Source organism: Motacilla alba, chromosome 1A (assembly GCF_015832195.1).
Source record: "Motacilla alba alba isolate MOTALB_02 chromosome 1A, Motacilla_alba_V1.0_pri, whole genome shotgun sequence".
In the NCBI taxonomy this organism is placed as follows: Eukaryota; Metazoa; Chordata; class Aves; order Passeriformes; family Motacillidae; genus Motacilla; species Motacilla alba.
In genome coordinates, this window is record NC_052031.1 from 55,843,169 (window position 1) to 55,861,765 (window position 18,597).

General features: G+C 38.6%; 1 protein-coding gene across 3 annotated transcripts in view; it reads left to right on the forward strand.

Moving 5' to 3' along the window:
* Window positions 1-18,597, forward strand: part of SCUBE1 (signal peptide, CUB domain and EGF like domain containing 1) — a 192,804-nt gene that overhangs the window by 126,890 nt on the left and 47,317 nt on the right. The gene's annotated exons all lie outside the window — the stretch shown is intronic.

Below are 18,597 nucleotides of genomic sequence, written 5' to 3' on the forward strand. Positions count from 1 at the left end.
CAGCCCAAGAGCTTTGCCTTTCTGTCTTTCATGTGTGTGTTAAAGCTGAGGTCAGAGGGAAAGAGAGCAGAAAACAGCATCTCATAGCACTGTCAGCATGTGCTCACAGTTAAGGAGACAGGGACAGCTCTCAAATGTTACTACACAGTCACACTTCAATGCCACATGAGGAGATTTGGCTACATGTTGGTAGGATCAGGCCACCCATCAACCATTTTCCCATTTTCCCACTTTGCTGTGTATTCCTTTTGAGCTTCTTTGCAAAAGACTTGGACATAGAGATCTAGGAGGACATGGCATATATTCTTGTCACAGAGAATATTTTTCATCGCTCAGTGACTTAGCTTAAGTTGACCTACCTTGTTAAGAAATTATTGTGACTTTTTTCCCTTCAAATTAACTAGAAATGTCAGAATATTCTCAGTCCAGGGCTTGATGTTACTTAAAATAGTAAAACCCACAAAAATAAACAGAAAATGTGTGGTTCCTCTTGCTCGAGGCTGAAAAATCCCAGTGCTTGGGCATGATCCTGTTAGTATTTATAGAAATAACAGTCCATTTGCCTGTTCATTTGAAAATAAAACATTTAAGCTGCCATCACACACAATGTTAATAGTTAAGGGTGAGCACACATCAAAATTCAGTCATCTTAGTTCAAGCCACATAAAAATAAACCTTCATTTTTATCAGCAGACTAGCTAAGCCATAGCAGAACAGTAACAATGATTCCAACAAGTGCTTTAAAAGGAGTCATTTTAATAATGTAACATGCACCTAGGCTTGATCATAATGTTTATTATTGAAACTGTGTCATGAATAAAAAGATTAATTCTAAATTTAGACATTTGGCCAGAGAACTAACATGAAACGATATTTATATAATAATCAAGACTTTAATAATTCCTACAGAAAAATGAAATATTCTACTGATCCTCAAACCAAATACCTTAGCTCTAAGCTCTTTCACATTTTGCTTTACCTCTTTTTTATGAGTAGAAAGTATAAGAAACAGAACCTGTATTTTTATGATGCTTCTGATTCTTTCTTACTTTCTTAAAATAAGCAGCCACTGGAAATTAACACAGATGGTTTAATAAAGCAACAAGCCATTTATTTTTAACGTTTATTGACATTTTAGGAAATACTCTTTATCCTAAAATGGTAAAATACACATTTTTAATTTGATTTAATTAATACAATTTATCTTATGTATTGCACTGTGAGATTTCTGGGCTAGATTCTGCTCTCCTGAAGCTGAAGTAATTTTGCCTTTAAACCTGTGCACAAATGATCCTGCAGTTAAACTGACCAGTGAAGTTTCTTGCACAGCTTTTGCAGGCAGCCCTTAGTCAAAGGAGGTGCTCTGTAGGATTTGCATCTCCTGAGGGCAAAAGTGAACTTTTTGGTGGAGTGACATAAATGTCCTCTTGGCTCCTCTCACTGATAGGTAAAGCCTGGAAAAGACCAGGTAGGAGAAAGTCAGTGTGCTCATATTCCTTCCTCTGCATTCTCTAGAAAAGAAAAGAGAGTGTTCAGCACAAGTTTTCTCCTTGTATTTCTTTTTCCTCTTTACTCTCCTTGATTTGACTGGCCCCCAGTTTCTCATATACCCACTTCCCTGTTTCCTCCAGCTGTAATTTTACATCTGTTTGGTAGGAGCAAGGGATTATCTCTTGGATGCCCTTTAAGGCATCTTCAGGGATCATGGAGCTGTCACATCCTGTCTTTCTTGGGCACAGTTTTCAACTCCATGGAGCGTCACAGCATGTCCAAGTGAGGTTTCTCATAGAACATCATTTTAAGGGAGGTTATGTTTCTAAATATAGAAGAAAGATATGCCATTGTCTGTTAAGGGAAAATAGAGATGTAGGGCATGTAAGAAAAGCTGAGAGGAATTGGAAGGAGAATTAATATATTAACTGAAAAATGCAATTGTGGGTTGAGCAAAATTATTAATATGTTTAGGTTTAATTTAGAGAATAATGTTGACCAAAAATAACGTTTTTATTGGAAAGTCTGTGATTTTTTTTAGTCCATTTTGGCATCTTCCTCTCTAAGCCATTTTACATAGTGCAGCTACTACATGAAATTATGTAGAAGCTTAGATTCAAGTGACTTAAATAAGACTCAAAGAAACATCTGAATTTAGGGTATTGTAAAGTGGATGTAGGATGATTTATTAATGTGTAATTCTATCTCACTTGTAGGTGATTTCTTCAATAATGTGTTTTTGCTATACTGGTAGTTTATGGAAATCTGCTGACACATTTCTTCCTTATTTTTTTACAAGTGAATGATTTTTTTTTTTTAATTCACGAAATAGAAATACTATTTTTCTAAATAAAAAAAATTCTAGATGGTTCTGTTCAACAGTCAGGACTCTAGTCAATTTTAGGCATTGTGTAGACATGTAATGGGAAAAAAAGTTTACTGTCCAGAATTTCCACAGGTTTCTGTTTAGTAGCTGGGAATTGCATTAATTGTTTAGTATAGAAAAAAGGCAAGTATACATAAAAAAGGAAAGACAAGTTCTTAAAAAACTTTATGCATACATGCTTGATTGCCAAAAGGTGACAAAGAAACCCTTTTAAATGTAAATAATTGTTCTATGCTTTGTTTGCAATATCACAGTTCCCATTCTGTAGTTCTATCATAGAAACTGGCAGGAATTTAAATCACAGAGTACAGAACTGAGTCCTGACTAAAAATCTGATATTTCTCTTGGCCCTTCCCAGTGTATCAGAGAATGGAAGGTGTAGGAGAGCAACTTCAAAGTAATTAAAAGAACCTGCCTTCAGTGGTTTTGCAAGAGGTTGACCTCTTCTGTAATGAGAAATGAGAGTTCATTGTTCCTCAAAGAATCAAGCTCCTTTTTTTAATGCAGAGTGCAGTCTGGTTTATATCAAATGTCAGTAAATTTTTGGGGGGAAATTGTTGTGGAGATAATTTTAACATGGAATACATACAGCTATCTGCAGAGCACATAAAAAGGCTACGGTCCACTGTTGTGGAGGATTGCTTTGCTTTCTGGAAACTGGAAAAACCTTTTTAATTTCTGATTAAAAATCTCTGATTTCTCCATTACATACATTACTTACCTGGTCTTGCTGTGAAATAAGAGCAAAAGTGTTGTCTGTGGTCTAGTTAGAATGATCTTCAGATGTATTAATGGTGTTTGGATAAAAGTTCATTAACCTTTTGCTGTCTTTTAAAAGTCAGTCTTGAACTCAAGTCTGCCCTCAGTTGGCTTGGCACACAATGGAGAATGCTCCTTTATTCCCTTCAGCTTTCCTGTCAGCTTGGCTCTTAATAATCCAAACCATGGAGGCTTTTGACAGCTAAGAGAAGAGACATTCCAGGTAGAAAGGGTTCCATGTTCTCCCTCTAATTAATGCTATTTAATTTCTACTGCCATTGTAACTGGGTGATGCCAGCTTGATGCTGCTCAGTTCATTTGATGCTGTCGATTATTGTGCTACACATGAGGAAACAGTGTAGGTCACTTCCTTGAATGCCTACCAAGTTATCCCACAGAATTCAGCCAATTCAGACAGAATGGGAGACTGAAGATTGAAAGACTTAGAGGCCTGGGATGCTTATTGCTCATTACCTCCTACCCACTTTTTAATAGCCTCTGTGTTGAGCATATCAGGGGTTCTGTGGTCCTCATCTCCCTTGTTTGTTGGTTTCTGTGCCTCCTTACTGCTGAGTGACCTTTCCATGGATCCAGCTCCATTCTACCCTCAGTGAGAAGATTCATCAGTTCAGCATTTTAATTATACTAAATACAGCTTGGGTAAATTATAATGAAGGAGGCTTATTTGCAAAAGACTTGTAGGGTTCAAGAGGAGTGAAGTCAGATTAGATTAGATTTAGCACAGATTTCTGAAGATTGTTTAAATCCATCTGCCAAACTATATCAATCAATAAAGAGCTCACCTTCCCAAGGGCAGCTACAGGAGACAAGCTGGGACAGGGAGAATTCTTCTCCCAGGACTTAAAGTACAGAAGGACTGAGAATAACAGCAAAAGATGATGTCTGAGAAAGACAGGGACTTTCCTTTGTGGCTTCTCTTAGAAGAGAATCAGAGGAGGACGAAGGGCTACAAGTTCCTGGTATGATGTAAAATGTATGACCATGTGTATGATACATAAACTCCATTTCTGCCCTGGGACTTAACAAAGAAACTGTGCCCCCAGGCAACCTTGTGCAACTTCCCAGCACTCTGCACCTAGAGAGGAACTGTGTAGGCTGCAGCCCTGGCTGAGCTCCTCGAGTCAAATAGCACAGCAAAGGGAAGTTTTAAGCAGGAAAAACTGGATATCAAAGGGTCATTGAGCAAAAGCAACATCTCAACTATGACTTTCCCACAAACATCCATAAAGTGCTACCTAACTTTGCATGTCCCATAGATATTTGGTAATAGCAAGATATGGATCATTTTGTTCAGTTGATTTCATGTTTTGTGTCATTTCACTCATATTTTGTCATTTAATTTGCATCTTGTGACAATCCACCCTTAAGGGGAAGGAACCTGACAACAGGATTTTGGGACAGTCAGCTGGGCTGAAATATCAGGGGGTTTAGTAGCAATGTTGTATTATACGTTCAGAATGTGCCACCAGCTGTGACTAAATGCAGCAGGATTAATTCCTGTGCAGGAACAGGTCTGTGCCAAGCCCAGGTGATCTCACAGACGTGTTTAGGAGACAGAAAGTTCCCTCCACATCCCCACCTAGAGATGGAGCATTTTCTTGGCTGTGTGGCACTCAGTCAGCCCTTCTCAGTGCTCTGGCATATTTAACCAGAGCGGTGTTACGCTGGGGTTATGTGCCTGCATGGCAAACATTTCTCCTTCCTGCTGTCTCATTGTCATGGTGACCCAGCAATGGGGTGGGCTCTCCACTTCCTCAAAACAGGCCCCTATCCTTCACCATTCGATGTAGCAAAGAAATGTGGCACTGACGCGCTTAAATACTTGACTATGCTACAGTGGGAGTATCAGAAATGCCTGAGTGGTGAATGATCTGTCCAGCAACTCAGCTCTGAAACCTCCTTTATCATTAAGCAATCTAGGGAAAAAAAAGGCAAAAAAAAAAAAATCAGGAGTGTAGAGACTAATGAAAAATCTCAAAGAACTACATCAAAGTTTATTTGAAATAAAAGGGAAATTTTGCATTGGCTGTGCTAGCTTGATATAGTAATTACATTTTTTTAATCTTGCTTAATTGCTGCCTATTACAGCAGGAAAATGTGTTTTAAATCAGTTTTGAGTACACAAAAAAATCAAACCCTGAAGTGAATTAAATTTTGAAAATTGAATTGTTTCCATGAGAAAAAAGATGTTTTAGAGAATGAGTTCCAATGAAATAAAGTATGTCATGTTTTCTTAAATATGAATAGAAAGGTTTAATTAAGTTAAATGCTTTAAATTAATGCTTGACATCAGTTTGATATAAGATTATGACTCAGATGCTGAAGGCTTTCCTCTCTTTTCATTCAGAGCACACTAACACTAAGTGAAAAGCTCACAGTGAACAGTTTAGCTGGCCAATTTGGCTTCATTTCCTGGCTACAGAGTATCTGTGAACACTTATGATTTCCTCCATACTTCTATTAATCAAAATTACTTAAAATTTGTTTCAGTTTGGTTTTTTTTCCTAAATTGACTAGAGCACTTAGAATTGCATCTTGTCAGTCCAAATCAATTCATATGAAACTGAAAATGTTTCCTCTTTTTTAAAAACAAGTACACCAGACAGAGCACAGGTTATTTCTACTATTTATTAATAGTAAGATATAGGTGTTAATCTCATGCATCCACTATTAGCTTGCCTGAATTATGACAATACCTTTATTTCACTGTAATTGATTCGGTAAATTTCAGAGTACTATGGGTTTTTTTCATTTGTTGCCTTAATGCAATGGTTTTGCTGTCAAAATACCTTTGATAAACTCAGGTCGTGTTTGATTAATATCCCTGATCAATTTGATGGGTTTTTTACATGTTAGTAAAAATTAGACAGTGAAAAATATACCCCAGTGCAAGAAAATCCCTAAAATCTATGCATCAGTCAAGTTTTCACTAAGGTGGATTAAACTTTCATGGCTTATATGACCACACTTCTCACAACAATAGGGGTCTCAATGGCTTTAGAGTCAAGACATTAAGTTTGGAACAGGCCTTCTGATCTAAAATGGATCTGACCTTAGAGAAAAATACAAGACAGGCCCAAATGATTTCATGAATGAACTTTTTTTCCCCTTAGTTGTCATAGAAAGTAGTCACCCAAATACAAAGTTTTCCTTGGTTGAATTCGTTCACATACATCACCATTTTAAATGGAAAGGAATTTAAATTATCTCCTGAAGAGTTTAACATTTAGAGGCAAATCTGTTCACAGCTGTCTGACTACTCCTGCTTTGAATCCACAGATTCTTTCTGTGCACCTCCCATGAGCAGTGTGTGCAGTATCTGTGATGCTCCACGCAGTGCAAGGAGTATCAGTGGTCTTAGAGCAGGTCCTGAGGCTTACAAAGACAGCTTTTCCCAGCTCACCTTTCTCTAGCAACATGAATTTTTTTTTTCAACACATGTGAAGAGGTCAGTTCAGCTCCGTCCACACTGACACATAGGGTTTTTGAGGAACATAAGCATTATGAGCCATTACCCATAACAAGCCATTACCATTTTCCAGTGCTTTCTGAAGGGGGAAAAAAAAAAAAAAGGAAAAAAACATGCACGCAGATGTTGTGAAAGAATAAATTCAAATGAAAGAAGTAGCTTACAATCATCACCTCCTCTGCAGTCAGAGTGCTGTGGTACCAGCAAATGTCAGCATAAATGTCAGCTTCAGAATTACATGCAGCAGTGGGTTTTTGAAGAGGACGTCTGGCAAAGCCAGAAAGGGCAGAGACCTGCTTGTCCTATTCCCTTTTCTTCTGATTACATTTTCCTTGATCATTGCACCATGGCTATCTACTTATGTGTCTTATCTTTAGAAAATTTAGGTTGTTAATAGAGTGATTGTACTTTTTACATTTGATTCTGGTTCATAAAGTCAGTGCCTCATGCCAGAGAAATGTGGTGTACAGAACATTCAATTTTGTAACATTCTGCTGATATAGTGCCTTGGATTCATAGTTTGGTTTGGAAAGGAGCATATAGGAAATGGTCCCTTAGCCTTACCGAAGTCAAAGGTGCAGTGACAAGGAGTGAGTGAGGGCAGCTTTTCCTTTAAGCTGATGAGTAGCATCTCTCTGCTTGCTGCACATAAATGAAGGTATCTGGGCTGGATCACTCCGGGATATCCCAGAGCCGTAGTGTGCATGTTGCTTAGAGTCTGTCAAAAGTACCTAGGGGAAAGACAGGATTACTCTCAGCATACTTTAACTTACTCTGCTGGAAAAAAAATGTCCAACTCTGCAAGTGGAACAACACTGAAATACACTTAGACTCTCTATGAAGAAGCTGACCTGAACACATAAACCACTTTAACCATTATCCTTGGGAGTGGCAAGTAGTACAAATGTTTTAGGTTAATAAGTCATATACTCTTCTGACTTTTTAGGGGAAAATTTCTCAGACATTTCAGAAAACTGAATGCTCATGGGATTTCAAGTCAAGAACTTCAGTAGAAAAGACACTGAAATTTGCTGTTTCATTTTTTTAAAACAGAGGTTGTCATCCTCAGGCCTTTGTGTAGACTCCACTTTGTGTGACTCTTCATTTGATCCCCAAGGCCATTGTTGTCCCCACTGTGGATACCCAAGTAGAATCTTCATCCTCTCTCCTATGCATCAGCCCTCAGGGGCATCAAATTTGATTTTGCACCTCATGCCTTTTACTTCTCTCAGGAATCCCTCAGTGAACTGTGTTGTAGAATATAGTCAGATGAATACGTGACCCCAAGGAAAAACAAGCACAGCCTTTGGTAATTCCTGGTGGGACTAGAGGTCTTACATCATAAGGTTCAGCTACCTCCTATTTAGGCAAGCTTAAAGAGGTGTGCATTGGGAAATAACATGGGACAGCTGGCACCCTCTGAACTCATCTCTTATTGCAAAAACATGCTCCTAAGGACATGGAAAGAGTTTAATCCCAACCTGTGGGGTCCCCACTTTACTTGCCTTGACAATATCCCTGAACTGGGTTAGCCTTTCCACTTCCCCTCAGAGTCTAACAAGGAACACAGTGCCTCTCTTTGAGCTCAATTATACAAACTAAATATAAGAAAAAGTGTTAATATAGTGGTGCTAAGAGGCCTGTGTTGTCCATTCAGCTGTGGAAGTCAGTGCAGGACAAATTCTCAGTCCCTCTTTGGTTTTCTTCAGTGTTCCTCCCCCTGAAAAACATCCTTCTCCAGGGGAATCAGAGTGCCTTGATTTTTTTCAGACCAGGCCAAATCCAAATGATTTATCAAATGATTTTGTCAAAGCCAGTCCACAAGCTGTCTGAAGTCAGGGAGTAGAGGTTTAGAAGTTAGCTATTAAAGTATGTGCTGTCTTTTAGCAACCCTTATGTGTTTACTGAAGTGACTCATTCTGAGCCCCCCAGATGGCTTTCTCCCTACTTCTCATCAACTTCAGCCAAGAATTAACTTCCCAATAATCAAATCAAGATCTAGTTTTCATAATTCATTATAAGCATCTCTACCTCTATGAGAACTCTACTTTCAAGTTACAGCAACTTACCCTCCCAGTGTTTGCCATTAGAAATAAGTGTGTGTGTGTGTGTGTGTGTGTGTGTGTGTGTTCGAAAATAAGCCCATTTGAGTTTGCTTCTCTGTGCCTGCAAGCAAAGAGCTATCAGAAAATAGATCAGGTGTAATCACAAGCCACTACAGCCACATGTCAGAACAAAAAAATACCTTTTCCCTCTCCATGCTAACCATAAGGCAAATACAAATCTTGTGTCTGAGGTCTGTCTTTTATCCTAAAAACAACAACAAAAAAATAAATACAAAAACCTCTTATGTCTTTGCATGGACAGAGGGCCACCTTTGCCTTGCATGAGAAGTTGGTGCCTAAATTAATTCATGAACATGAGACTGAGATCAAGAATGATAATAGTGAAAATGTGGGTTCTGCAGTAGTTAGATTAGTGCTTTTAGGAGGAACAAAAACATTAATTTAAAATAATAACTTTCTACATATGTGTGGTGCACAGATTAAATGTGCAATTAAAATATGCATGCCGAACTTCCTTAAAATTACCTTCTGACAAACCAGTTCTGACCATTATCCAGTATTCTGCACAGTTAAAGGGTTTTGAGACCACATGCCATTTTCAGGAAGCAAGCAAGAAGCATTCTTGGTAAAGGCGGATTTGTGTGAATCCCAAACTGCTCGACTTATTTACAGACACCAAGAGATTTTTTTTTTAATGCTGCAGCAGCTAGATCACCCTGTCTCTTCCCCTTCCCAATACTCCTCTTTAAGTGACAAAACCATATTACTGAAAAAATAGAGGCATTTGTGACAAACAAGTAACCAAAGGCAGCCAGTGTGTGATTTCATTCTGTGAAACAATAGATCTGTGCCCAACCGAAAAAAGGTAACAAAAACAACATTAAATGAGAGGAAAATTAGGAATTTTATCATGAAAACAGTGGTCCTGTTCAGGGCTTGAGTACTGGCAAGATTTTCAGAACACACACTTTGGGGAAGCCCTGAGACGAGTCATATAATTGGACCCACTAAATGCCTCTACAGGGAAGTTTTTGGCACATGAATCAACCACATGCATGCTGCAGAGATAACAGGTAGGCTTGTAGTTGGTGAGAGAAGAAAATACGAATGGAACTTAATTGCTAGGAATGACAAATGGAAGACTAAAGCCAAAAGGGATTATTAAAATACAGAGGCAGTTATGAGGTTATTTTTTGTTTGATATGACTCTAAGTGAGATGCGAGACCATCTGTGTCCAAAATAAACCATCATAAATATCAGGACTGAGAGAGGGAAAACTGAGTAACTAATGGGAGAACAATAATCAAGTTCAGCTTATCAGAAGAGATGCTTGTTTTAGAAGAGGTGGATAAGACTCACAAATTGGATGAGAGTAGGAGTTCCACGGTAGCTACAAAAGCATTTTCAAAATAACTACCTAAATGTGGATTAAAGAAGCAAACATTAAGGCCTTTTTGCTGAGGCTGCAGTCATTTTAGACCATTCCATCGCTGTTATCCAGGTCTCAAGACAAAGAATATGCAGGATCAATCCAGTGTGAGGAAAACAGAGCAGCAACTAGCAGGCAGCTGTAGCAGCTCATTAGAAAGCTCTCTGTCAAGTCCAGAGAGAGAACCACAACCATCTGGGCCAGCCCTGCTGCCCTGGAAACAGCTGTTTCTAGACTTGCTAAGACTGGGAAGTGACTCAAAACTAGGTTTCTGGGTTTTTCCCCTACTTTTTTAGAGCAAACAGAGAGTTGACTGTTGTTGGTGCGCGATAAGAGAGATGGTAGAGTATCAGACTGAGGGGAAGGCTCAGAAGAGATCATGGTAAAACCATAAATGGTGGAAGAGATGTTGGAGAGGGGGAAAAGCTACTGGTTGCCAGCAGAAAATGAGTGAATGAGTAGGATCTGAGGGAGAAAAATATGGAAGACTCTTGGTGGTAGATGATGACAGTGGTCAGAAGTCTAGTAGGGCAACCAGAAAATGAGCAATTGGACATGCACTGAGGAGTATATGTGTGACTGATTTAGACACATAATTGATTCAGACTTTCCAAGAGACAGTTGAAGTTTCAGACCTCAGTGATGAAAAATCAGATTATAAAAGCATGATTTTTTAATTTAAAAAAGGCAAATTTTAGATATCAACACAGTTGAAACTGGTCAGAAAGAAGAAAATAGAATGGAAAAAAAGAGAGAGAGAGAGGGAATGGAGAGCAGAATCCTTCTAACTGCTACTGTAAATTTATCTAATCCAGAATATGTGTGGAACTTTCACTGCCCCTTCCCTATCTTTAAGGGAATTGCCTTTTAGATTTTCAGTTGGGCCTTGGGTTTGGGTTTTTTTTTTTTGTTTGTTTAAAGAGATACATTTCATTTGTCTGCTGTAGACTTGTTCATGACAGACAAATATAATATAACAAATTATCTTCCATTTAAAAATTACAGACTTGGGTCAGCTGCCATGTAAATCATTCTGTTTCATTCCCTCCCAAGGGTTCCATCTATCCCCACAAAATAAATTCATGTGTACTAAATTAGGGTTTTTTTCATGACTAGGCAATATCCCTGTTCCCTAGAAACTTGCAGTCGTTATTTGTCTTCGTGAACTTCCCCTTTGAAAATGCCAAATCCTTTCAATTAATGCTTCAGAGGGTCATATTTTGCATTTGAGTTGTTGAAAAGACCTTGCATTTATTCAACAATACAAAGCCCCCTGAGGATCAACAACCATGGTATATTATGGAAAACTGTGCTGTGCTTTCTGTTACTTGGGAGCTGACTACTCACACGATCATAACTTCCAACATTCAAAACTTAAAGCTTGTTTTTCATTATTTTATCATTGCCTTTTTCATTATAAAATACAGCTTTTCTTTCTTCAATATGATTCTGCTCTCAGTGATCCCTCTGTCTTCCCTGGTACAGAGCAGATCCCTGGCTTCTTGAAGCAGTGTCTTCAAAAACTTCGGGGGGTTAATTTTTGGTCAGCATCTAAATTTCTTAGATTCATTAAGAGCTATTTAAATTATCATGGACTAATTGTATTCAAGTGCCCCTTTCAGAAGGAGTAGCTTTATCCCAGGAAAGCTAGCAGAGTTTCACTGGAATTTTAGAGAAACCATCAGTACCTTTAACTGCCCTTAATACCAATTTTATTTAATTAAACAAACACTTTTCTAGAAGCAAACTGGGATTCTTGGAAATAAGCGCAGAGCTTTCCTGAGCAGTTAATAATTCCAAGGAGGTAAATGAAAGTAACCATGTGTAAATGTAAATTGAGTTCATACACTAAACCTAGGGATTCTTGCATCTTGGTCCAATAGTGCAGTTATCTCACTCGCCCCTTTGCTCCTCATTCTGACCATATGGAAAAATTAAATACAGTAAGAGCCAGGCCTTGTTTTTTGGTGACACCTAGCACAGAGAAAATGGGCAGGGATGTCAGCCCCACAGTTCTGTCTGATTTTCTCCTTAAGAAACACTGAATTAACTCTTTTATTCTCATTATTAACCTGCAGCAACCCATTTAGTTCTGCCTCAGCTCCTGCTGCGTAAACATTACTCATAGAGTTATTCTGGTGGTGTGACTGTGTGAATAATTACATTGCATATGGAATTATTCTGGTGGTAGTGGCTGTGTGAATAATGAAGGTGGGTAAGCACTCAGCCCAGTGTATTTGCACAGTTCTCTCCAACTGTTTTACCTACAGCCTCCAGATCTGCCTGTACTCACCCACATGGCTGCAGGTACAGCCAAATTTCCCAGAATCTGATGTCCTGTACTTTCCACACGCTCTGTAAAAAATAAAGACACATTCTTTGGTGTCCCCAAGTACACATGGGAGATTGAACAGCACACTTATTTCTCCCTCTTCAATGTTTTATAAAGAGCATTTTGATTGACAAAAGCATTTTGATTGATAAAATGTTTCAGGAGGAAGAAAAGTAGTTTTATTTCCTGGGATTCCTGTGAGGTTTATCTTTGCTTCTGGTAGGAGGACACTGTGGAGGAGGGGTAGTTTTCCCATTTACTCAGCCTAGACACTGAAAAGACTATCAGTCTGTATCATTATGTCTCTACTTCCCTTCACATTCTGGTGTCACAGCCTCAGCTTGTACTGTTTGGGTTCGTACCATTGCACGAACATGTTTTTAAGGTTAGAAAAGAATTCAGTGTTCAGCAAAAATTTTAAATGAAAATCCTTTCTTTTCACATTAGATTTAGTAAATCCCTTCCCCTTTACAAATGAAAAATCTGGGCCTAACCTATTATGACAGCAGTTCTGAGTTTTTCACCTGCAAAGGTTTTTTGTGTTTTATAAGTCTAATTAACTGTAATAAGAAAATAATAGGACATAATGTTTGTTTTACAAGGTGATTGATCTCTTGGCAGCCTGGCAGACTCTTTTATTGATTGGTTGGTAGATAATGTCAGAGTGGATATGTCCTGGAGTAGAATAGCTGACACCTAAATCCATATGTGACAGATTACCATCTGTGTTGGAAGACAGGTTTCTTCGTGAAATTGCAAAGATAACAGGTGAAAATTGAGAAAGTGACATGAGGGAAATGTGTTGAAACCTGCCTCAACCCTTCCATGCTCTAAGTACATTTACACAAAGCTCTCTATTTTGCGGGCAGCCTGTGTTCAGGATGAGGAAGATTAAATTTTAATTACATTCATTCCTGTCTGCCCAGTCTAGATTTAATCCTGTTAATTAGGAAGATGCCTTGTCCCACAACCCAGCTATAAAGCTAATTAAACAGAGAATCTTCATATGCTACTTAGTGGAACTTCAGTTCAGTAATGACTATCATACTTTACAGTTAATTAGCACTGTGGGAGGGAAAATGAGGATGTTGTTGAAGCACAGAACTCAAATTAGAGGTGCTATAATATATGCTTTATTTCATTTTGTAGCTATCTCATGCAGGCAAGTTGCACATTATCCTACCTGCCTCAGTTTCACATTTGTTAAAGAAGAATTAATTAAATGTATTTCTGCTGCAGAAGTGTTGTGTAGGTTTAATGTAAAGAAGAAAATAAGCTGCTGCCCTTTGTAATCCTCAAGTGGAAGGTACTGCATAAATAGAATTATTCCTCCCTGAAACACGCAAGAGGCAATGAACTGTGCAATTTCAGGACCTCCTAAAGTAGACATGGCCCTAACAGTCCTGCAGACATTCACAAAATCTTGCAGTGCAAAACACTACCAGCAAGGAACCGGCTACTGGATTGAACCGTTCTGAAGCCCAGACCAGAAATTTAAAACAACTGTAATTTGACTTAAAAATTTTGACAGCAAATCCAAGCAAATGACTTGGATTCATAACACCTTGTTCCATAATAGTGCATTTGAAAGTATTGGTCCTGAAAATACCAAGTGATAATTACCAATCCTCAATTTTATGAGTGAAGTAAAGCAGGGAAGTGTTACACCGTGTGCAGATGTTGGATAAATCTGTTGTAAAACTGGAACTAGGACTTTCAACTCCCTGGAAACTAACCCCACAATAGCTGGCTTGATGCTTTTGGATGGAACAGCAGAACCTGTGTTCTACTTTGATTTAGATTTTCTCATAGTAGCACTGATCCAAAGAATCTGGGGATATGAAATTATCTTTCTACCTTAATGAGATATCCCTGGCATGCGTTATTTAAGATGCTATGCAATATTACATTTAGAGTATTGCAAGTGGAGCCTGGTAGCTTCTGCTTATGTTAATCCTGAGTTTACAAGTCTAATTGAGAAGTGGCAGGGCAAATACCAAAATAATTTCAGTCTGAGCATTGGTGGCTCTGTAATATTTGTAACGTAGAACAGCATGCAGTGCAAGGTGTTTTGTGCAAGCCTTTGCTGATTGGCACCCCAGGGTAACCTGCTGACCTGTACACTGAAATTGGATTCAAGTGTGGATGAGTTAGTTATTTTTTCTGTTCCTCTATTTCCCTGCCTCCAGCATGGGGTAAAAAAGTTTTGTGGCTGCTTTATACTTAGTGGTCTGTGTGCAGCAGGGAACTAATATCTGTGTCAACAAGGCAACACTAGTTCCAGTTTTTCGGGGACAGTAGTGATTTGTAAAACTCTAGGAAGAGTTTTACAAATGAGGAAGAGCAAGGGAAGAAAAGCAAGAGAAAATTAGGAAATCAGGGAACAAAAAGTACGAGCAAACCAGCCCACCTTGCAGAAAACCTATTTATATTGATGTCCACTGTATACTGGTAATAGCATTACTAATTCCAACACACTGGCTTTCATTATTAAAAACAAGAAGCTTATGAAGTTTCAGTAATTATTTCAGGTTGATCTGGGAGTATATTCTTTTTCTGGAGCTAGGTAGCATTTTAAATCTGCAAAGGATTAGACAGACACAATCAGTTCAAATATTTGTCCAGCCATTGAAAGGAGGATCCTCACTTCCGCCTGTGATGAGGCTGTGGAAATCTCCATCTCCATCATTGTTCAGCAGCTAAGTGAAGATTGCATGTTGATTAGCCTTTCACTTGCCTTTAAGCAGCTTATGTGAAATGTTAAGTTCTAAGTTACCTAAAATCCCTACTTATTCATTTATTCCCTGGCCTATATGCAGTGAGGCAAATCTCTGTGGGTTTATATGTGCATACACAAGTGCATACGTGCGCCCTGATCAGAACCAGCTCCTTCCAAACATGAACTGCACTGAGCAGAGCTTAAAAAAGGTGGAAGTGGAACAGGAGTAGGCATTCCCATTAATCTTCACAAGATCATGAAAAGAAAAATAACAGTCTGCTTGCTTAGCCGAGTCAAATTGCAGCCATGCAACTTAGCACAAAGCATCTGAGTTTCTATACTTTTATTTAAAGCTGATTCTACTGCCTCCCTCACATTTTGAGATCCTCAGAAAAAAATAGAAGAATATATTATTATAGATTAATATACTTATTATAATAATTATACTATAGGTTTGGGGTTTTGGGGTTTTTTTTTCACAAACCCAGGATTCATTCCTGGGTTCAGGAGCTATATGAGCATATAGCTTTTGTGATAGTGTTGCTGAGCTCCATCTCCAGACAAATATTTGCAATTGGGGTTTTTTCCTTCAAATATTACAACTGTAAAGAAGGTGTTAGCTTCCTTGTTGCAAATCTTATCTTTGCTTTTGTTTGTATTTAATTGCTTGGGAATTGAATGAACCATTTTCAGAGCTAACAGGATGCTTGAGTGCTGAGTTGCTTGTTACACCATACCTTCACCGGACAGTTTTGACCATAATTTTCAATACTTCTGTGGTTTCTCACTGGCCTGTATTTTCATATTTGCATGTGTCCCATTTTGGTATTTTATAGCAGATCATCAGCTTGTGTGAGTAAGGTATCATTTAACAATATTGACTCACTGCATTGGGAGAAATTCCTTGGGGTTTATTCCCAACACACTGAAAGCCCATGAGACCTCGCAGTCTGAAATGATTCTCAGAGTATCATCATTTTATCTACAACCTCCACAGAGAAAATACAGTTCTTTACATCCTTCTGCATTTCTGAGGATAAAGGGGAGCAGAGCCTGAAGGAAGTTGGAGCTATTTTTCTGCAAGTTGGAGCTATTTTTCAGCAACCTGCATCTCAAGGAGCCACTGCTGTTTGAAGACAGCAGGTTTATGGCTGCTCCACAGACAGTCCCAATAATAGTAGGGGAATATTTGACTAAATAATGTCAAAGCTGGTTAGAGACACCACAATGTGTTTGCACTGTGTATTTTTTGCCCAACATGAGAGGTAGACACACTTACCCTCTGTGAAGTTCAAAGAAGCACTTGACAAAGTTGGGTGCCAGCAAGTTTAAATATAAATGTGGCCTCACCTTCTCATGCAGTGGAATAATTTATTTTCACATGGCTCATAACACATATTATTTATGACCAAGGAAAGAAAAATAGTGGGGATACAGACTTTTTGCAATTTCTCTGAACCAGTTAGACATGATACATACAGTTGGATACTGCTCTCTTCCAGTGAAATGCAGTAATGTGCTGCTCTCCACAGAGTGAAATAATTTTTACATGCTTTGTCGGTCTCGCTATGACCATGGAAAGAAATACAGTGAAAGCAGAGACATTGGCACCGTTTATGTTATTTAAAATGTTTTTGCAGCTAACAATTTTGACCTCTATTCTGTTTTGATGGTCCCCGTTTCAAAAGGTCATGTCATGTTTTCCAGTTAGAAGAAATGAATAAATACTTTCTTTTCCTATGGACTCTCCCAGGTTTTACTCAGATCCTGGTTCAGAATTATTCCAAAGAATTGCTGGTATAAAGCTAATATGCTACATTGTCAGTGGAATTGCAGTTATTAACAGCCTAAAATCAGCACTCTGATGGCAGCAGGGTTTCATTTTTGCCCCTTACGGTCATGAGAGACACAGAAAAGAGACTGGAATTTGGAATTTAACATGTGAAATCCAGGGGCCATCATTTAAAACATCAATCATTACTCCAGAATGGTGTTTGACAGGCTGCAAGTAATTTCTACTTCAAGCAGTCTCAGGCAGCAGAGTAGCTCAAAGGTCATGTTGTTCTTATCACGAGTAAAAGATACTTTCTTCATGATGGATGACTGTTCTGTGGGTTTACGATGCATAACACATTAGTAATTTTAATTCACAATTCCATTTGTCCCACATTTTTGTCAGGGCATGCTAAACTGTAGTTAGGTACACCTGTGCTCTGCTAAAGGATGGGACTTTTTGTGGTAATCCATCCTAACACCCCCACCACAGTCCCAGTTGCACATTAGGGAGCTGGGAGGAATCACTTCTACAAAAGGAAATGCCAGGCTGCAGGAATTGGGCCAAAAATTCTTGTCTTTTCACTGCCAGTCTTGACCTGTGCAGATGATCGCAGCTGAAACCATAAGGGTTGCTGCCTCCAGTCTCCTGGTGTTACAAAGAGGTGACCCTGAGTGTGTTCTTCACCAGATCTATCAAGTTGGGAGCCCAGGGTTATCTGTTGTTGGCCAGCCAAATGCAAGAACTGGAGCACCACAGACAACAAAGAGACTCCTGATTTTGGGGCACTTTGAGAACTTTGTTACCCAAGACACAAAGATTTGAGCTGGCTTTGCACTAAGAACTCGGTGTTCCACAGCTGCTGCCTGCAATTTACCCTCATTCTTTTAATTGGGTTGAATGCAAGAGCCCCTCCTCTTCAGAACCAGAAACAAAAATAATAAGCAGAAATATTAGTTCAGAGGGTCTGAGAACAAATTTCCCATCTCCTTGCCACAAGTGCAACTCATAAGAAAGCCTTTATAACAATATACATTGTTCTTGCTTATTTGAGCCCTGGACATATGTCTGTCAGTGTATGTGCAACAAAGTGCTCTTTTGAAATGATGGCTGAATTTGCCTCTCAGCTGTTCAAATTTTTAGATTTACCACTTTACTCCTCTTGCTACTGTTTGTATTTCATATGCAGCAATGTGGTAAGCACCATGCCTTGTTCCCATGTTGCAATCATAAGTTTGCAAAAATTAATGAATTACTTTCACTAAGAATCCTGCTGAATTCAAATAATTTTTAAAGTATGCCCTTCATTCATCATCATCCTGCTGGTTTTGATAAATTCCCATCTTCATATGTTAGACTCTTTTGCATCTAGATTTGCATTTTGCAAGATTTGCTCTTTAAATGGCCAGCTGTTACTTCAAAGTTTCAAAGATCTTACAGCAAAAAGCTTTTCAAAAGGAAGCACTGCTCTCCATTTAGTTCCCTGAAAGCTCTTGTTTTCAATTCCAGGACTGGGAAGCCAAGGCTCAATGTCATATTTCTTCTTCACTGTATACATTCATAAAAAGAGGTATTTTTTGGCACTGTTCTTCTCCTGAAAAATAATAAAAGTACTTTTTCCCCTTTTTCAAATAAACATAGATCTGTGGT